This window comes from Coregonus clupeaformis, chromosome 34 (genome assembly GCF_020615455.1).
Source record: "Coregonus clupeaformis isolate EN_2021a chromosome 34, ASM2061545v1, whole genome shotgun sequence".
In the NCBI taxonomy this organism is placed as follows: Eukaryota; Metazoa; Chordata; class Actinopteri; order Salmoniformes; family Salmonidae; genus Coregonus; species Coregonus clupeaformis.
Window position 1 is genome coordinate 26,961,022 of NC_059225.1, and position 22,604 is coordinate 26,983,625.

Below are 22,604 nucleotides of genomic sequence, written 5' to 3' on the forward strand. Positions count from 1 at the left end.
GAGTGACTGTTTGGCACAAAATCTGTATCTCCACTGCCCTATATCAGCACCATGGACAGAGTGTGCTGCAGGGTGTGTGCGTTTGTGTGTTGGGGGGCTATGGAAAGCAACTGGGCGGTTAGGTATGACTCCTTTGGGTTTCCATAAAAAGCGGGGAAAACGCTGCACATCTGTGGTAGGCTACGTGAATAACTAGTTAACCCTCCGCCTGTAATATTTTATTTTGATTTATAAGGATGGGGTCAAGTTTACAGTTGAAGCTGCTTTACTCAACTCTGCCTCATGCCCCATCACTACAGAGTTTAGTTAGCTTCTTAGCTAGCCGTAAAAGGTGTTAGTGTTATTAGCCTATTTAGCGCTAACCAGCTAATCTGCCATATGAGAAATTAAACCACTGAGGCCGCCACCAAGCCCAGCTGCGTTGATGGCTCCACAGTCCCCTCCACTCCATCCCTGACTGTTCCTGACGATCTTGGAACAGAGGAGCCAGCGCAGGTTAGCCTAGAACCTACCCTAGCCGCAGGTTTAAGCTACAGGACTGTTTTGCTAGTACAGACTGGAATATGTTCTGGGATTCATCCGATGGCATTGAGGAGTTTACTACATCAGTCACCAGCTTCATTAATAGGTGCATCGATGATGTTGTCGCTACAGTGACCGTATGTACATATCCCAACCAGAAGCCATAGATTACAGGCAACATCCGCACTGAGCTAAAAGCTAGAGCTGCCGCTTTCAAGGAGCGGGACACTTTTATTTTTATTTTTATTTCACCTTTATTTAACCAGGTAAGCCAGTTGAAAACAAGTTCTCATTTACAACTGTGACCTGGCCAAGATAAAGCAAAGCAGTGCGATAAAAACAACAACACAGAGTTACATATGGGGTAAACAAAACATAAAGTCAAAATACAACAGAAAATATATATATACAGTGTGTGTGAATGTAGGAAATTATGGAGGTAAGGCAATAAATAGGCCATAGTGCAAAATTGTTACAATTTCGTATTAACACTGGAATGATAGATGTGCAAAAGATGATGTGCAAATAGAGATACTGGGGTGCAAATGAGCAAAAGAAATAACAATATGGGGATGAGGTAGTTGGATGGGCTAATTACAGATGGGCTGTGTACAGGTGCAGTGATCGGTAAGCTGTTCTGACAACTGATGCCTAAAGTTAGTGAGGGAGATAAGAGTCTCCAGCTTCAGAGATTTTTGCAGTTCGTTCCAGTCATTGGCAGCAGAGAACTGGAAGGAATGGCGGTAAAGGAGGTGTTGGCTTTGGGGATGACCAGTGAGATATACCTGCTGGAGCGCACACTACGGGTGGGTGTTGCTATGGTGACCAGTAAGCTAAGATAAGACGGGGATTTGCCTAGCAGTGATTTATAGATGACCTGGAGCCAGTGGGTTTGGCGACGAATATGTAGTGAGGGCCAGCCAACAAGAGCGTACAGGTCACAATGGTGGGTAGTATATGGGGCTTTGGTGACAAAACGGATGGCACTGTGATATACTGCATCCAATTTGCTGAGTAGAGTGTTGGAGGCTATTTTGTAAATTACATCGCCAAAGTCAAGGATCGGTAGGATAGTCACTTTTACGAGGGCATGTTTGGCAGCATGAGTGAAGGAGGCTTTGTCTGCGAAATAGGAAGCCGATTCTAGATCTAACTTTTGATTGGAGATGCTTAATGTGAGTCTGGAAGGAGAGTTTACAGTCTAACCAGACACCTAGGTATTTGTAGTTGTCCACATACTCTAGGTCAGACCCGTCGAGAGTAGTGATTCTAGTCAGGTTGGCAGGTGCAAGCAGCGTTCGGTTGAAGAGCATGCATTTAGTTTTACTAGTGTTTAAGAGCAGTTGGAGGCTACGGAAGGAGTGTTGTATGGCGTTGAAGCTCGTTTGGAGGTTTGTTAACACAGTGTCCAATGAAGGGCCAGATGTATACAAAATGGTGTCGTCCGCATAGAGGTGGATCCGAGCGTCACCAGCAGCAAGAGCAACATCATTGATATACACAGAGAATAGAGTCGGCCCGAGAATTGAACCCTGTGGCAACCCATAGAGACTGCCAGAGGTCCAGACAACAGGCCCTCCGATTTGACACATTGAACTCTATCTGAGAAGTAGTTGGTGAACCAGGCGAGGCAGTCATTTGAGAAACCAAGGCTATTTAGTCTGCCAATAAGAATGCGGTGGTTGACAGAGTCGAAAGCCTTGGCCAGGTCGATGAAGACGGCTGCGCAGTACTGTCTTTTATCGATCGCGGTTATAATATCGTTTAGGACCTTGAGCAGCTCGGAAACCGGATTGCATAGCGGTGAAGGTACGGTGGGATTCGAAATGGTCAGTGATCTGTTTGTTAACTTGGCTTTCAAAAACTTTCGAAAGGCTGGGCAGGATGGATATAGGTCTGTAACAGTTTGGATCTAGAGTGTCACCCCCTTTGAAAAGGGGGATGACCGCGGCAGCTTTCCAATCTCTGGGGATCTCAGACGTTACGAAAGAGAGGTTGAACAGGCTAGTAATAGGGGTTGCGACAATTTCGGCGGCTAATTTTAGAAAGAAAGGGTCCAGATTGTCTAGCCCAGCTGATTTGTAGGGGTCCAGATTTTCAGCTCTTTCAGAACATCAGCTGTCTGAATTTGTGTAAAGGAGAAGCGGGGGGCATGGGCAAGTTGCAGCGGAGGGTGAAGAGCTGGTTACCGGGGTAGGGGTAGCCAGGTGGAAAGCATGGCCAGCCGTAGCAAAATGCTTGTTGAAATTCTAGATTATTGTAGATTTATCGGTGGTGACAGTGTTTCCTAGCCTCAGTGCAGTGGGCAGTTGGGAGGAGGTGCTCTTATTCTCCATGGACTTTACAGTGTCCCAAAACTTTTTGGAGTTAGTGCTACAGGATGCAAATTTCTGTTTGAAAAAGGTAGCCTTTGCTTTCCTAACTGATTGTGTATATTGGTTCCTGACTTCCCTGAAAAGTTGCATATCGCGGGGGCTGTTCGATGCTAATGCAGTACGCCACAGGATGTTTCTGATCCGGATGCTTATAAGAAATACCGCCCTCCAATGAACCATCAAACAGGCAAAGCGTCAATACAGGACCAAGATCGAATCCTAGTACACCAGCTTTGATGCTCATCGGATGTAGCAGGGCTTGCAAACTATCACGGATTACAAAGGGAAACCCAGCCACAAGGTGTCCAGTGACACGATCCTACCAGACGAGCTAAAGACATACTATGTGTGTTTCAAGGCTAGCAATTTGTTCCATCCCACTTGCTTTCATTTCGAGTAGGATAGCAGCCTACACGAGAAATAACTTGCAATATTGGTAGTAACCATCTGGATGTCACCGTGATACGGTCTACTGCTCAATGGGGAGAGATTTCGTCGCAAGCCGGCAACACAACAACACAGTGCACAGTGTGCTTCACAACTGGCTTGCCGCATTAAGGAGATGGAAGTAGCTAGCTAATGTAGCCAAAATCAGGCCAGAGTGACAGCTAAAGCACATTTATTGTAGTGATTTCCACAGAAAATGTACAAGTACTGCATTAACGTCTAGCTCTGATAAAAAGTGAATTACTCTGAACACTCTCCGAAGTCTCACATCAGGCTTGTCCATATAGCCTGGCTAGAAAGAATCCAGCTTTTGTCAAATTAACATCAAAAGTAGTAGTTTTTCTTTGTGCATTTTAGTTAACCCCAACCCTTTCACTAACCTTAACCTAATTATCCTAACCTGCTACGTTAATTATCCTAATCTGCTGTGTAAATTCTCCTAACCTGCTACGAAAAGTCAAAGCTGACGTTAATTTGACAAAAGCTGGATCCCTTTCAACCATGACCTAAGCGAGAGGGATAACTGTGCCCAAAAGCTGGATTCTCCAGCAGGTGGTGTTTGTTTCACTCACCAAGCGAGGAGTTTTTCTATGGAGGTCAATGAGAGAGTGTCGAATCTGGCCAGCGAAAACATTGAATGGCTTATTTGCTCAATATAAGTTTTGTAATGGGTAGGTTGTACTGATATAAGTAGGACACGGCAACTTTGAGAAAAAACACTTTATATCGAAGTTGTCCCTGTTGTTCACACGCATATATGCCCTCTCGTTGGCTAGAATGGTACACTTGAGTATCTGGTCAACATAAAGGATAGTCTGTGACTGATCTTCTTCTTCTTTAAATTTGTATTGGTGGATCGCAACCAACTGAAATGTGCATATACCTCCACTTACTGTACTGGAGTGTGAGGCCAGTCTCCCTAGTCATATATTTCTCTCATCTAGCCCTGTGTTTACGTCTACTGTTCTGTAGTGTGAAGTGAATTCATTGTAACACAAAAAGGGAAGAGGAAAAAGGATGGGGAACATTTGCCATACCAACTAACCCTACACCCATTAAAACCTCACCACTGTTCCACTACTTGATCCTATCTGATCCTACAACCTGCTGGCAGCCTGGGAGGAAGGGACACTATTGTTCAACACACCTTGTAACTCCTTTGCAGAAGAATCTTGTACACCCAAGTACTTCTCTGCAGCTGCCACCACAACATCTATTTTCTGTGATTAACGTTCCATTTCTGTGGTACAGCTATGAACGCTAAGAAGCCAACCTTACTGAAGGACATGTTATTCCTATCACTCTCTATTGGCCTCGGCCTACTCACACAGAACATCTTACAATCCCTCACCCTGGACCCATCTTCCTCCACTACTCTCTTCACTGCCTCAGCATACGACACCTTCTATACCACTCTCACCCTGACAACCTCAACCTGCCTTTCTCTCACCGGACACTTCTGATCTCCAGCAACATGGGTACCCCTATAGCTAACACACAAAGCTTTTTCCACCAATATTACACATTCCTTTGTCTCATGCCCTCCTGCGCACTTCTCACATCTAGGAATCTCCCTCCTACACACTACTGCAACATGACTATAAGCTTGGCACCTAAAACACTGTAATGTATTAGGGACAAAAGCTCACACGGGATAACTGACACATCCTAACTTGATTTTGATGGGAAAAGACTGCATCAAAACTCTGCAGGACAGACAGTGTCTTCTCTGTTTCACCACACTCTCCACCGGGTCTGCGTCACACCAAACGGCTGGCGTCACAGACACTGGGAATCTTCCATTTCAGTTGATCCTCCTCAACACTTTATGCCACCCCAGTTATCACTCCTTCCAATGGTTCCCTGCTTTGGAGAGCAAAGCAAGTCACAGTTCTTGTCCCGAGACGTGTGGTGACACACAAAAAATCATCATGAATCCACTTCAAGTTACTTTCACCGATTCAACAGTCCCCAAACTCTTCTACACCCAACCTGACATCACATATGGATTAGCCAGAATGCAAGATACATTCTCTCCAAAATTCTCATGGAGGGTAGCTTTTTGGGGTGTTTTTAAACAAATGAGGATGTCTCATTAAAAAGAAGGATAAACATTTTTGGTAAACATTAAGAACACCTGCTCTTTCCATGACATAGACTGACCAGGTGAATCCAGGTGAAAGCTATGATCCCTTATTGATGTCACTTGTTAAATCCACTTTAATCAGTGTAGATGACGGGGAGGAGACAGGTTAAAGAAAGGAAAGGAGTGCAACTCAATATTAGGAAGGTGTTCTTAATGTTGTGTACACTCAGTATATATATATATATATGTATATATATATATATATATATGTTTCTCTCAAGAGGAGCTGGTGTCTCGTGTTGAGAAGATGAATCAGGCCATCCTTCTGCCTTCCTCCATCACTGTCATCACCATTCTCATCCTCCCTACCACCTACACCCAGCAGCATACTACCCTGCAACCCACTGCTGCCTTGCCTCAGGCTAAGCAGGGTTGGTCCTGGTCAGTCCCTGGATTGGAGAACAGATGCTGCTGGAAGTAGTGTTGGAGGGCCAGTAGGAGGCACTCTTTCCTCTGGTCTAAAAAAATATCCCAGGGCAGTGATTGGGGACATTGCCCTGTGTAGTGTGCCGTCTTTCAGATGAGACGTTAAAACGGGTGTCCTGACTCTCTGTTGTCACTAAATATCCCATGGCGCTTATCATAAGAGTAGGGGTGTTAACCCCTGGTGTCCTGGCTAAATTCCCAATCTGTCCCTCATACCATCATGAACACCTAATCAGTCCAAGCTTCCAATTGGCTCTTTCATCCCTCTTCCGCTCCACTGTAACTATTCCACAGGTCATTGCTGTAAATGAGAATGTGTTCTCAGTCAACTTACCTGGTAAAATAATGGTAAAATAAAAAATTTAAAAGCACAGACCTTCCCAGGTGGTGAGCAAATAATGCACACGTGTACACATTTATGTAAAAGAAGTCACAGCTATATATCCAGATATATAGTTGAAGTCGGAAGTTTACATACACCTTAGCCAAGTACATTTAAACACAATTCCTGACATTTAATCCTAGTAAAAATTCCCTATTTTAGGTCAGTTAGGATCACCACTTTATTTTAAGAATGTGAAACGTCAGAATAATAGTAGAGAGAATGATTTATTTCAGCTTTTATTTCTTTCATCACATTCCCAGTGGGTCAGAAGTTTACATACACTCAATTAGTATTTGGTAGCATCGGCTTTAAACTGTTTAACTTGGGTCAAATGTTTCGGGTAGCCTTCCACAAGCTTCCCAAAATAAGTTGGGTGAATTTTGGCCCATTCCTCCTGACAGAGCTGGTGTAACTGAGTCAGGTTTGTAGGCCTCCTTGCTCGCACACGCTTTTTCAGTTCTGCCCACAAATGTTCTATAAGGTTGAGGTCAGGGCTTTGTGATGGCCACTCCAATACCTTGACTTTGTTGTCCTTAAGCCATTTTGCCACAACTTTGGAAGTATGCTTGGGGTCATTGTCCATTTGGAAGACCATTTTGTGACCAAGCTTTAACTTCCTGACTGATGTCTTGAATTTTCCTTCCTCATGATGCCATCTATTTTGTGAAGTGCACCAGTCCCACCTGCAGCAAAGCACCCCCACAGCATGATGCTGCCACCCCTGTGCTTCACGTTCGGTATGGTGTTCTCCGGCTTGCAAGCTGCCCCCCTTTTCCTCCAAACAAAACGATGGTCATTATTGCCAAACAGTTCAATTTTTGTTTCATCAGACCAGAGGACATTTCTCCAAAAAGTACGATCTTTGTCCCCATGTGCAGTTGCAAACCGTAGTCTGGCTTTGTTATGGCAGTTTTGGAGCAGTGGCTTCTTCCGTGCTGAGCGACCTTTCAGGTTATGTCGATATAGGACTCGTTTTACTGTGGATATAGATACTTTTGTACCTGTTTCCTCCAGCATCTTCACAGGGTCCTTTGCTGTTGTTCTGGGATTGATTTGCACATTTCGCACCAAAGTACGTTAATCTCTAGGAGACAGAACGCGTCTCCTTCCTGAGCGGTATGATGGCTGCGTGGTCCCATGGTGTTTATACTTGCGTACTATTGTTTATACAGATGAACGTGGTACCTTCAGGCATTTGGAAATTGCTCCCAAGGATGAACCAGACATGTGGAGGTCTACAAATTTTTTTTCTGAGGTCTTGGCTGATTTATTTTGATTTTCCCATGATGTCAAGCAAAGAGGCACTGAGTTTGAAGGTAGGCCTTGAAATACATCCACAGGCACACCTCCAATTGACTCAAATGATGTCAATTAGCCTATCAGAAGCTTCTAAAGCCATGACATCATTTTCTGGAATTTTCCAAGCTGTTTAAAGGCACAGTCAACTTAGTGTATGTAAACTTCTGACCCACTGGAATTGTGATACAGTGAATTATAAGTGAAATAATCTGTCTGTAAACAATTGTTGGAAAAATTACTTGTGTCATGCAAGTAGATGTCCTAACCGACTTGCCAAAATTATAGTTTGTTAACAAGAAATTTGTGGAGTGGTTGAAAAACAAGTTTTAATGACTCCAACCTACAGTGGGGAAAAAAAGTATTTAGTCAGCCACCAATTGTGCAAGTTCTCCCACTTAAAAAGATGAGAGAGGCCTGTAATTTTCATCATAGGTACACGTCAACTATGACAGACAAAATGAGAAACAAAAATCCAGACCTGTAACTTGTTCTTTAAGAGGCTCCTCTGTCCTCCACTCGTTACCTGTATTAATGGCACCTGTTTGAACTTGTTATCAGTATAAAAGACACCTGTCCACAACCTCAAACAGTCACACTCCAAACTACACTATGGCCAAGACCAAAGAGCTGTCAAAGGACACCAGAAACAAAATTGTAGACATGCACCAGGCTGGGAAGACTGAATCTGCAATAGGTAAGCAGTTTGGTTTGAAGAAATCAACTGTGGGAGCAATTATTAGGAAATGGAAGACATACAAGACCACTGATAATCTCCCTCGATCTGGGGCTCCACGCAAGCTCTCACCCCGTGGGGTCAAAATGATCACAAGAACGGTGTGCAAAAATCCCAGAACCACACGGGGGGACCTAGTGAATAACCTGCAGAGAGCTGGGACCAAAGTAACAAAGCCTACCATCAGTAACACACTACGCCGCCAGGGACTCAAATCCTGCAGTGCCAGACGTGTCCCCCTGCCTAAGCCAGTACATGTCCTGTCTGAAGTTTGCCAGAGTGCATTTGGATGATCCAGAAGAGGATTGGGAGAATGTCATATGAAACCAAAATATAACTTTTTGGTAAAAACTCAACTCGTCGTGTTTGGAGGACAAAGAATGCTGAGTTGCATCCAAAGAACACCATACCTACTGTGAAGCATGGGGGTGGAAACATCATGCTTTGGGGCTGTTTTTCTGCAAAGGGACCAGGACGACTGATCCGTGTAAAGGAAAGAATGAATGGGGCCATGTATCGTGAGATTTTGAGTGAAAACCTCCTTCCATCAGCAAGGGCATTGAAGATGAAACGTGGCTGGGTCTTTCAGTATGACAATGATCCCAAACACACCGCCCGGGCAACGAAGGAGTGGCTTCGTAAGAAGCATTTCAAGGTCCTGGAGTGGTCTAGCCAGTCTCCAGATCTCAACCCCATAGAAAATCTTTGGAGGGAGTTGAAAGTCCGTGTTGCCCAGCGACAGCCCCAAAACATCACTGCTCTAGAGGAGATCTGCATGGAGGGATGGGCCAAAATACCAGCAACAGTGTGTGAAAACCTTGTGAAGACTTACAGAAAATGTTTGACCTGTGTCATTGCCAACAAAGGGTATATCACAAACTATTGAGAAACTTTTGTTATTGACCAAATACTTATTTTCCACCATAATTTGCAAATAAATTCATAAAAAATCCTACAATGTGATTTTCTGGATTTTTGTTTCTCATTTTGTCTGTCATAGTTGACGTGTACCTATGATGGAAATTACAGGCCTCTCTCATCTTTTTAAGTGGGAGAACTTGCACAATTGGTGGCTGACTAAATACTTTTTGTCCCCACTGTAAGTGTATGTAAACTTCCGACTTCAACTGTATGTGACAAAAATATTTAAATGATGTAATGGAAAGTAAAATTGTACTATGTGATATGACTTATTGTGGCATATTGTGCTTTTGTCAGCATAAATCCATTACCAGCCAGCATCCCCCTTCAGCTTTCATATGAAGTACAGGCTAGAGTAATTGCAAGGAACTAGGATTGGAAGAGAGAGGGTGATCATTCATGTCATGATTCACAAATATTCATTATTGCATGATTTAGTATCCTCAGTTATTCCAGACACTGAAAATAAGCAAGGCAGCTGGGTTTTAACGGATAAAGCATTAATCTAAAGTCAGAATATGGAACATTTTGGCTGAGCTCTACACATGAGAAAAACACAATGATGCTTAATGAGGCAATCTGCACCCAGCTAGCACATTTGGTTCTTGGAAGTTATGTGAACATACGTTTTTGTTTGCCATTGGCTCTGGGAACGAAGCCGTAAGTTTCCTGACCAGCAAAACATTTTTTTAAACGTTCTGAGAACGGAAGTGAAAATTTCACATGTTTTGGGAATGTAAATTTTTAGGTTGCAGGGAGGTTCTGAGAATGTTTTACTGTGGTTCCTTGAATGTTTTTCTGGGAGGTTTTATTCATGCTCTGATAACTTTATAATAATCTGCCATTTAGCAGACACTTTTATCCAAAGCGACTTACAGTCATGTGTGCATACATTTTTACGTATGGGTGGTCCTGGGGATCGAACCCACTACCCTGGCGTTACAACCGCCATGCTCTACCAATTGAGCTACAGAGGACCACTTTCAAGGAACCAGAGTAAAATGTTCTTAGAAACTCCCTGCAACCTAAAAATAAACATTCCCAGAGCAGGCAACATTTTCACTTCTGTTCTCAGAATGTTTAAAAAACGTTCAGTTTTACCGGTCAGGAAACATATGGCTTATTTCCCACAACCAATATGGCTTAGTTCCCACAACTTCCAAGGAACCAAATGTGCTAGCTGTGTATACTTTACAATTTCAACGGATTTTATCACGAAAGGTGGGTAAATGTTCGGGCAAAATAAAAAAGGTGTGTAAATGACGTTTACGTGTGTTTACCCTCCACTACACCACTGAATTAGCCCAAAGGCTGGCAGATGGCAATTTTGAGTTGTTTCATCTTACCGTCCAAAGAGAATCTATACAGCTGGCTATAAACTGGTATCCCCCATGGACCGTTTCGTACATAACACATTCTCCATTCAGGCTGCAAAGGCGTCGATTTCCTCCTTAACCCGATTTAATGGCGAGAAGGCGGGAAAGATTGGGAAAAAATGCATACTTTCTTTATCAAACACCATTTTCCACCACCTTACTATGGTGGATAATGCTACTTCCTGACATTAAGTACAGCGATCAGACCAAGGGTGAACAACAGACTGCTGCATCTTGATTGGCTGAACGCAATGCGCAACATCCGGGACTAGTATGTGGCCACTCTAGCATGATGGTGGAAAATGGTGTTTCATAAAGAAAGTAAACATATTTTCCCCGTTATTTCTGCCATCTCGCCATTAAATCAAGTTAATGAGGAAATTGATGCCTTTGCAGCCTGAATGGAGATTATTGTATGTACGAACCAGTCCACAGTGCATTCGGAAAGTATTCAGACCCCTTGATTTTTCCACATTTTGTTACGTTACAGCCTTATTCTAAAATTGATTAAATTGTTTTTTTCCCTCATCATTCTACACACAATACCCCATAATGACTAAGCTAAAACAGGTTTTTAGATTTTTTTCCCAATGTATTAAAAATAAAACACTGAAATATCACATTTACATAAGTATTCAGACCCTTTACTCAGTACTTTGTTGAAGCACCTTTGACAACAATTACAGCCTCGAGTCTTCTGGTCTATGACGCTACAAGCTTGGCACACCTGTATTTGGGGAGTTTCTCCCATTCTTCTCTGCAGATCCTCTCAAGCTCTGTCAGGTTGGATGGGGAGCGTCGCTGCACAGCTATTTTCAGGTCTCTCCAGAGATGTTCGATCAGGTTCAAGTCCGGACTCTGGCTGGGCCACTCAAGGATATTCAGAGACTTGTCCCGAAGCCACTCCTGCATTGTCTTGGCTGTGTGCTTAGGGTCATTGTCCTGTTGGAAGCTGAACCTTCGCCCAGTCTGAGGTCCTGTGCGCTCTGGAGCAGGTTTTCATCATGGATCTCTCTGTACTTTGCTCCGTTCATCTTTCCCTTGATGACTATTCTCTCAGTCCCTGGCGCTGAAAAACATCCCCACAGCATGATGCTGCCACCACCATGTTTCACCGTAGGGATGGTGCCAGGTTTCCTCCAGACGTGATGCTTGGCATTCAGGGCAAAGAGTTCAATCTTGGGTTCATCAGACCAGAGAATCTTCTTTCTCATGGTCTGAGAGTCCTTTAGGTACCTTTTGGCCAACTCCATTCGGGCTGTCATGTGCCTTTTACTGAGGAGTGGCTTCCGTCTAGCCACTCTACCATAAAGGACTGATTGGTGGAGTGCTGCAGAGATGGTTGGGCTTCTGGAAGGTTCTCCCATCGCAGAGGAACTCTGAAGCTCTGTCAGGGTGAACATCGGGTTCTTGGTCACCTCCCTGACCAAGGCCCTTCTCCCCCAATTGCTCAGTTTGGCCGGGCGGCCAGCTCTAGGAAGAGTTTGGGTGGTTCCAAACTTCTTCCATTTAAGAATGATGGAAGCCACTGTGTTCTTGGAAAGCGGACCTTCAATACTGCAGACGTCTTTTGGTACCCTTCCCCAGAACTGTGCCTCGACACAATCCTGTCTCGGAGCTCTACGGACAATTCCTTCGACCTTATAACTTGGTTTTTGCTCTGACGTGTGCTGTCAACTGTGGGACCTTATATAGACAGGTGTGTGCCTTTCCAAATCATGTCCAATCCATTGAATTTACCACATGTGGACACCAATCAAGTTGTAAAAACATCTCAAGGATGATCAATGGAAACAGGATGTACCTGAGCTCAATTTCGAGCCTCATAGCAGAGTGTCTGAATATTTATGTAAATAAGGTTTTTCCGTTTTTTTAATGTTTTAAAACGTTTGGAAAAATGTATGCAAATTTCACATTGTCATTTTGGGGTATTGATGTGCATTTTGATGTATTTTTTTTATATATTTTTAATCCATTTTAGAATAAGGCCTTAATGTAACAAAATGTTGAAAAGGGAAGGTGCTGAATACTACCCTTGGACGGAAAGATGAAATGACTCAATATGACCATCTGCTGGCCTTTTGGCTACCACTGCATGTAAAATTGATTTAATACTCTGTGGCATGTATTTATGAAGTTCCACCACTAGAGTGAAGCAGAGGACTACAGGTACAGCACATGCAAGTTTTGCAGGTTCCAGAGAAAAAAGGGAGAGACTACTGACATCATGTTGTGCTCGACTATTAATTCATTATTTACTATTCCATTAGAATCTTTAGAGACATACTGTATGTGTTAGCGCAGTAGACGTAAGCCTATCAGAGGTGTGTGTGTGTGTGTGTGTGTGTGTGTGTGAGTGTGCACGCACGTGCGTGTGTGTTTGTGTGTGTGTGAGTGAATCAACTTTATAATCCTCAATGCCTCTGGTCCCCAATACCTCAATGAACTCCTCAGCCCCAAACAGTCTTCACATTCACTCCGGTTAAATAATCAAAGACTCCTTGCAGTCCCAAAGACAGCCTAAAAACAAATTAGCATTTTGCTGTCTCGGCACCCGGCTCTGAATCGAGCTCCCCCCCAACTCCGCATGCCCCAGACCACCACTGCCTTTAAGTCTGAGCTCAAGAAACACTTCTTCAAACTGGCTTAATGTGATCTATGTTGTGGTGTCTGTTGTTGGTCATATATGTTAGTTTCAAGTTCTATTGTTTTGTCCTTGTCGCCTCCTTTATTTTTTTCTGTATCTTGTATAGTACTATGCTGGTAGCTATCTTTTAAATTAGTTTGTTTGCCCTTTTATTAAAGCTTTTTTATTTTAATAGTTGCTCTCAATGTAAATAACTTTGTGATTAGTGTCTGTAATTGAAAAGAGCTCTACAAATGTAAGTTTTTATTATTACCTAACAATAATACCTTTCCGGAAGCTAGACGATTACCTACTGTACCTGTAACCCTTAATCCATTACAGTTGGTCAGCTGATCATGAGCCAGAACCAATATTTAAACCAGGGCATTAATCCCAAGATCCAGACCCAGTGAAGTGAGACCCATTGAGTGCCGTTCCCCCAGTCCATGGACCACGCCAACACCAGAAGGACTGGGGAAGAAGGAAAGATAACAGTGGCTTGACCGCGGCCCGACCTGACTCCCAAGTCCACGGACCACCCCCCCACCTGAACATCACTGGGATGAACCCAGGAGCGATGCGCCGCTACAACGCGGTGAGGCTGACGCTAATCCCCAACGAGGAGGCTGTCGAGGACGGAGCCGCCAATCGCCGGGATCAGCAACAACAATCACCAGACCAGAAACCATGACCAACCTGGAATTCTGCAGGGCAGTTCTCCAGAGAGGTATGGGCTTTGTGCCGTCTGACCTGAACTGCCTGGTGAAACCCCAGGGCCACAGCAATCATTTGAAGCCAGTTTCAAGACCTCCCAGTTACTAGAACAGTTTTGGTCAAAATTCAGAAAGGGCAAAGATTCAGCCCCGTTAAAAAAAGTCAGAGCATACCCACTTTCTGACAAAGAATCCAAGGTAGTTACAGTACAGCATCCAGGACTATGACATACAAGTTTGGTTAAGCAGGTTCGCCACCCTAAAGTCAGCGGCTAGGAGGGTCCTGGATGAAGATAACATCTGGACTGGTGCACAAAAATGGCTGGTCCTGTTAAGACTGGACCCAACCGGAGTGGGCGGAGTCTAACACCTCCCCAGCACCATCACGCTGGGAAACAACAGAGGCTCCGTCCACTACTACTGCATGCCCAAACTGTGCAGGAACTCCAGCCAACTGGGCCATCTGGCCACAGCCTGCACAGCCATCATCTGCAAGATCTGTAAAGACAACCATCCCACCTCAGACTGTACCTCCACACGCCCCTGCAACTTGTGAGGGAAAGGGGACCCACTAACTCAAATCCCAAACTAACCAACCCCTCCACCAGACAACAACAATGAAGACCCAGACCCCAACCTTTCCACAGGCACCGCCCAACCCACCACCCAAGATGTCCCAGAAATGTCATTTACTCTTACGGGTAGCTAAGAATAACTACCTCAAAGCCACGCCCCAACTAAGCCACGCCTCTAGTCTTTAAAGTGGTTTTTAGACTGTTATTTGGCATATCGTATTGCTTGCTTGCTACTCTGTTGACAGTTTTGACAAGAAGATGTGGTAGCTAACTAGCTTGTTAATTGTTTACAAATTAGTGAATGTGCTAGAAAGCTAAACAGCTACCTAGCTAGCTAATTGACTGCTGAGGCTAGTCAAAAAGAAAGTTGGATAATCTTATCCTTTGAGGCTTTAAAAGTATTCTTACACTATGATTTTTAACATTTAAAGCAACTGTCACCTTAGCACAAGCACCACTCCCAATCAGCCTACACCACTGTGCACACACCAGTCTTTAGTTACTATGACAACTAGCATAGCCATGTCATCATATGACTACTCTCTGAACACACACAAATCAAATTTGGTAACTTGGAAAACTTGCTCTTTGGACAGTCAGTATTCCAAAACGGATTTGAAAAACAAAACTGATTTGAGCATAAAGGCCGGCAGCATGAACAAGCCTTGAGTGACCCAACTGGCTGGGTCAAAATAACCCAATATGTATTCTGTCAACTATTTACCAAGCGCTGGATTGTTTTTAATCCAGCCTTTTTTTGAGTGTGGGGACAAAATACAGAATGTCTATTGGTTCTAATCTTTTAACCCTCTTCATCATACTCACAGACCTGGTGGCATAGCAGGAAAGTCAGGTCGCTGTCAGCTGAGATGATGTGAGTTTAAATCCCAAGTGAGGTTGACTCCCAAGTAATCAGAATAGAGCAGCATTCTGTCCTTTACAGCAATAATATCTTACACCAGCATTGGGAGAAAATTGTTAATATCAGGGGTTATCTTTATATGTATTTCCGGATATCTAACATTTTATTAGATATAAGGAGTAGACATGCTCCAGATACACACGTAAAGTTGTTATATTATCATTAGTAGCCTATTCTCAGGTAAAAGCATATACTTATTATTCATAATTTCTCAAATATTTATTAGCTAATCATTTCTATAAAATTGTGTAAGTTGCTCTGACTATAGCACACAACACATCAAGTTACATTGTTTTCCTATTTAGAGTTGGCTACCCCCTGGGTACAAATATTATATTTGTTCACTTGTGGAGAGACCTACCCAGAGAGACCACTCAACTTTTGAATTGAGCCTACGCCTAGGAGTGAATTCTGTTGAGGAGTTACAAGAGTGGCTTCTAAAGACTTGAGACACTGGAGTGACATGGAGGGTATGCGTATCAAACCCAGGAAAGGACATACAATTATTTTCAAGGTAATGATTGAAGTGGGTAAAATGATATTTCATCGGTGGGATAGAGCAAATGTAAGGTATGCAGACTGTCAGATAATAAATACAATACACCTTCTGTTTAGGCTGGTTACAGGTGCCAACACAAGATTTGCAGTAGATCCCACACTGCGGACAACAAGGGAACATCAAAAAACACTTGCTGTCCATCCAAAATGAGTATCACTCTGATACGCTGTGTCACCGGAAAGGGGAGGCTGAGCAGGTGTGTGAATGGTTTATTTACATATACAAGCCTGCCCATTGTGGTTAATCGTTCTCTAACTTTGATTTAGCTGAAGACAATCAAATGTTTGTTCTAGGAGCAAGGACCCACATCTTCCTATGTATCCAGCCATGGTGCGTGTGTCCGATGTCTTTGTGGTCTTTGTGGCTGATGCACTTAAACACCGGGATGTTGGGGCCAAAGCCACAGAGACCTTGTCAAGGCTATTTGAGATTGGCCACTCCCCTTCATCAGCCTTGGATGTGCTAAAAAGTGATCTGCAGATGGAACATGGGGATAATTACATATTTGCCTCTGCAAATAGAGCCCTCTGTCCAGACCTGAAGTTCTGTTACCGGTATGTATGCCTTATTCCCAGCACCAACATCATCTTAAAGCCATACAAGATACACACGTTTCAGATACATTGGTCTCACCCACATACATCTCATATAGTATCTGTGTTTAGGAAAGTGGCTATAACAGTGTAAGATTGCAAATCCTGGGAGACTACAGAGCCAAAATAAAATTAAAATTAAAACGCTTCTGTAGAATATATTTATTTGACATTTTCACCATGTATTTGGCACAGATTGTATCAGAAAGTCTTTAGGAAAGAGTACGGAGAACGGAGTGGGCCTTCCATGATGTCAGCACTAGAGAGGTAGATAGAGGAGTACAATCTAAAATGCAGCAACACCTGTGCTAAGATAGCAACATCTTCAGGTGGATCTCCTCTCGTGGCCATATGCTCCTCCCTTATGAAGCGGGTCCATCAGCTCAAACACAGTGGGGAGCTATGTTTCATTGATTCATCCGGAAACATGGACAGAGAAAACTGCAGAGTGTTTTTACTATTGATGCACACATGTGCAGGCGGTCTTCCTCTTGGGATCATCTTCACCCAGTCAGAATATGAGGCCACCATTTTTGAGGGCATTCAGCTCCTGAAGGAGATATTGGCGTTGGATGCATTTGCTGGGAGAGGTCAGGCAGGGCCTCATCTTTTTCTATCCGACGACTGCGAGGCAGAGAGAGGAGCATTAGGCCTTCCCAGAGGCAACCCTCCTCCTCTGTGTTTTTCACCTGCTCCAAGCAGTCTGGAGGTGGCTATGGAGCAAAGAACATGGCATTGAGATGAAGGACAGGCAGGCCATCTTTAGCATTGTCAAGGACATGCTTTATGCTAGCGATATGGACAAGGTGAAACAACTCCATCATCTAGCCCTTGTCAACCCAGTATGTCACTGTTCAGTGTAGAATAACAAGAATAAGACCTTAATTGTCCTCCTCACATGATGTAACAAAAGTAAACTCTTCAATACTGGTATTCACAGAACATAATTGTTTTACCCGCACAAATATTTAACAGTGAGGCAATACATGTCAGTTGTTTTACGTGTGTTCTTTGAACAATTGCAGGTACAGCAAATTCCTGGCATACCTGGAAAAAATCTATGGTGGTAGGGAGTGTTGGTCCCTGAGTTTCAGAGAGGACATGCTTACCCGTGGGAATGACACCAACAACTACGTGGAAGCTGCCATGAGAGTCCTGAAAGACAAAATCTTCCAGAGGACCAAAGCCTTCAACCTGCCGCAGCTGTTTGATCTCCTCACGTCCCGCTTGGAGACCTACTATGAAGCCAAGGTGACAGACGTGGCAATTCAATGTTGGGAGGCGTTCCATAAGTCTAGATTCCTTGCTTTGGAGATGTCACGCCCTGACCTTGGAGATCCCTTTTATTCTCCAGTTGGTTAGGTCAGGGTGTGATTTGGGTGTCCATTCTATGTTTTCTATTTCTTTGTTGGCCGGGTGTGGTTCCCAATCAGAGGCAGTTGTCGATCGTTGTCTCTGATTGGGGATCATACTTAGGCAGCCTTTTCCCACCTTAGTTTGTGGGATCTTGTTTCTGGTTTGGTAGCTGTGTAGCCTGCAGAACTTTACATTCATTTGTATTTTGTTGTTTTGTGTGTGTTCGGTTATTAAACTAATATGTTTGTATACCACACTGCACCTTGGTCCGATCCTTCAATCAACAAGCGTGACAGAAGATCCCACCACAAACGGACCAAGCAGAGTGGCCAGGAGGAGCAGACATGCTGGACACAGGTGGGGAAGACATTCTGGACATGGGAGGAGATATTGGCCGGTAAGGGACCCTGGGCGAAGGAAGAAGCCCAGGCAGGAAAGGAACAACGGCAACATCGTAGTTCAAGACCGCGAAGGAAGCCCGAGAGGCAGCCCCAAGACATTTTTTTTTGGGGGGGGCACACGGGGTGGTTGGCGAAGCAGCAGGAGGCCCTGAAAGGGCTGACTGTGGAGGAGGAGGCCGCTATGATAGAGGCCCTCCAAGACCTGCAGCTCAGCACTCTGAGAGAGGAGACCACCACCTTACGGGGGCTGATAGCTAAGAGGGAGCAGGAGATCTCCCTTCAGAGGAAGGCGCTGCAGGAGGCCCACAGGGAGAAGGAGTCAGTGGATGCACAGAGAGAGGAGCTGGCCAGGCAACAGGAGGAGCTGAGAGAGGAGTTGACCCTCCAGCAGCAGAGAGCTCAGTCTTTAGAGCAGAGGCTGGCGGAGCCAGGTTTCAGAGCAGAGCCAACTCCCCGCACTCGCTTTGAGGAGCGTGGGACCGTTCAGGCACCCTGTTATGCAGTGATACGCACTGTGTCTCCAGTGAGCATTCACAGCCGGGTGCGCTTGGTGCCCATGCCCCGCACTTGCCGGGCTAAAGTGAGCGTCCAGTCCGGTACGGCCTGTGCCTGCTCCTCGCACCAGTCCAGTGGTGCGTGTTTCCTGTCCGGTATGGCCCATGCCTGCTCCTCGCACCAGACCAGTGGTGCGTGTCTCCAGCCCGGTACGGCCCGTTCCTGCTCCTCGCATCAGACCAGTGGTGCGTGTTTCCAGACTGGTAAGTCCCGTGCCTGCTCCTCGCACCAGACCAGTGGTGCGTGTCCCCAGTCCTGTACGGCCCGTGCCTGCTTCTCGCACCCGACCTCCAGCAAGGGTCCTCTGCTCCAGTCCTGTGCCAGAGCAGTCCGCTCCACCGGGGTCCAGTTCAGCTCCGATCAGCGGCTCCACTCCAGTGCCAGAGTAGTCCGCTCAACCGGTGCCCAGTCCAGCTATGGTTAGCTGCTCCACTCCAGTGCTGGAGCAGTCCGCTCCACCGGTGCCTAGTCCAGCTCCGGTCAGCTGCTCCAGTCCGGTGCCAGAGCAGTCCGCTCCACCGGTGCCTAGTCCAGCTCTGGTTAGCTGCTCCACTCCAGTGCTGGAGTAGTCCGCTCCACCGGTGTTGAGTCCAGCTCCGGTTATCTGCTCTTCCCCCATGCCGGCGCCATCCGCTCCACCGGGGTCCGAGCCAGATGTCAACCCCTCTCCAGTGTCGGGGCTTCCCACACCAGGGTCAAGACAGGGCTTGGTGCATCGCGGGAAGACTGCCGAGCCGGAACCAGACGTCAACCCCTCTCCAGGGTCGGAGCCTCCCACACTAGGGTCCAAACAGGGCTTGGTGCATCGCGGGAGGACTACCGAGCCGGGACCAGACGTCAGCTCCTCTCCAGGGTCGAGGGCTCCCACACCAGCGTCCAGACAGGGCTTTGTGCGTCGTGGGAGGACTGAGAGGGGAAGCATTGCGCCGGGGTTTAGACCGGACCGGATGTGCAACAGGGAGGCAGAAAGGGAGAAGAGGTTAATGCCTATGTTGCGCCCGAAGCCGGAGCCACCACCGAGGCTAGATGCCCACCCGGACCCTCCCCTAATGAGTCAGGTTGTTGCGGCCGGAGTCCGCACCTTTGGTGGGGGGGGGTACTGTCACGCCCTGACCTTGGAGATCCCCTTTATTCTCTAGTTGGTTAGGTCAGGGTGTGATTTGGGTGTCCATTCTATGTTTTCTATTTCTTTGTTGACCAGGTGTGGTTCCCAATCAGAGGCAGCTGTCGATCGTTGTCTCTGATTGGGGATCATACTTAGGCTGTAACGATCCCTGCAGTCTGAGTCGGTTTCTGTCTGGGTATTAGTTTTTCTGCTCGGGATCTCCAGTTTCCCGAGGGTTCTGGAACGCTCCCTGCCTGGTTGCCGGGCAACGTTGCTAGGCGGGAGCTCTCTTGATTTCCGCACCTGCATCCCATCAGCAATCTGCACACCTGGTCCTGATCATCACCCTTCTTAGGCTCTGTCCTAACATCCATTCCCTGCCGGATCGTTAGCCATGAACAGTATGTTTGTCCGTGTATCAGCCTTGGAACTTCTAGCGTTAGTTTTGTTGTTTTGCACCTTTTTGACTTGCTGTATACTTACCTCCGTTTTGTTCTATCTGCAGTCACTCACCCGGAACCTTCACCCAACCTCTGCCTGATGGTCGGCGGCTGCCGAGCCATTACTGGACCTACCACTGCACCCTCAACAACCCATCCACGCCACCCGCTCTGTTCCCTGGATTATTCAGCCTCACTCGTGGATCTATTAAATAAACACTCACCTTTGTTTCAATTTACCTTGTCCTGGTCTGCTTCTGGGTTCTGGCTTAGTAAACCGTGACAGAACGATCCGGCCAGTAATGAACCCAGCGGACCTGGACTCTGTTCGCCATGCCATTACCCATCAGGAGAAGATGTTGGGCCATCATAGCACGGAGCTACAGGAGATCGCGTTGGCAGTTCGGAACCTTTCTACCGGTCTGACGGAGGTCCAGAACCAGCGCAAGTTTCCGGTGGAGGATCCACTACCGGTTTCACCCATCTCGCCTGCCGCTTCTGGAGCTGTGTCCTTCCGTGAGCCCAAGGTTCCGACGCCGGATAAATATGAGGGGGAGCTGGGAAGATGCCGTTCTTTCCTTATGCAGTGTGGGTTAGTGTTCGATCTACAGCCCTACTCTTATGCCACAGACAAGGCTAGGATAGCCTTTGTGATTGAGTTGCTGCGTGGTCGAGCGCTGGAGTGGGCTTCAGCCGTTTGGGAACGACAAGACCCCTGCATGGCTTCATACCAGGGGTTCACGGCCGAGATGAGGAAGCTCTTCGACCATTCCGTCCGAGGGAGGGACGCAGCTAGGCGCCTGTTTTCGCTTCACCAAGGAACTCGCAGCGTGGCCGACTTCGTGATCGAGTTCAAGACGTTGGCTGTGGAGAGTGGGTGGAATGAGGAGTCTCTGCAAGCGGCCTTTTACCAGGGTCTGTCGGAGCAGCTCAAGGATGAGTTGATCTCCTATCCGGAGCCTAGTGACCTGGACAGCTTGGTAGCCTTGTCTATTCGGGTGGATAATCGAGTCCGAGAGCGAAGGAGGGAGAAGCAATGGGTTCCGTCCAATCGATCAGCTTCTCAGGTTCCAGTCGGGTCGGGGATTGGACCAGAATACGTCGATCATCGTCCACCACACAGGATTAGTGGAGAGGTCCTGTCTCCCGATTCTGAACCAATGCAAGTAGGGCGGCACGGGTTAACCAAGGAGGAACGCCAACTCAGACGTAGGACTAACTGTTGCCTCTACTGTGGTGGTTCGGGACATTACCTCGCCACCTGTTCCCGGCGGTCGTCAAACTGCGCGGCTCGCTAAAGTTGGGAGGACTTTTAGCGAGCCAGTTTCGACCTCTCAATACCTCTGTCAGACCCCGTTTCCGGCTACCCTTATGAACAGGAATCAGAGCTTAGCGATTAACGCTTTTATCGATTCAGGTGCCGATGGAAGCTTTCTTGATGCCGAGTTGGTGGAACAGCTGGGGCTTTCCAAGGAGCAATTGCCGGAAGCCATTGAAGCGACCACTCTGAACGGCAGTAGTCTGCGCACGTATCACGATGAGGACTGAACCGGTTAAGATGCTGTTGTCGGGGAATCATTCGGAGATGATTTCATTCTTCATTCTGCCGTCTTCCCATGTTCCTCTGGTCCTTGGATACCCCTGGCTGAAGGAACACAATCCCACGTTCGATTGGGTGACGGGCAAGGTAACGAGTTGGAGCCTTGATTGTCATGCTAACTGTCTCAAGACTGCCTGTCCCCATTCGGTTCCCAGTCAGGTGATTGAGGCTAAACCCCCAGATTTGTCCCTGGTTCCCGAGACATATCACGATTTGGGGGAAGTGTTCAGTAAGCAGAAGGCTCTGTCACTCCCTCCCCACCGACCATATGATTGTGCCATCAACCTGTTCCCTGGAGCTGTCTACCCCAAGGGAAGGTTATACAGTATCTCCCGACCTGAACGTGAGGCTTTGGAGACCTACATCAAGGAGTCCCTAGCTGCTGGTCTCGTTCGTCCCTCGTCATCACCCCTGGGGGGCAGGATTCTTCTTTGTGGGTAAGAAGGATGGCTCTCTTCGACCGTGTATTGATTATCGGGGGTTGAATGACATCACGGTCAAGAACAAGTATCCCCTGCCCTTGATGAGT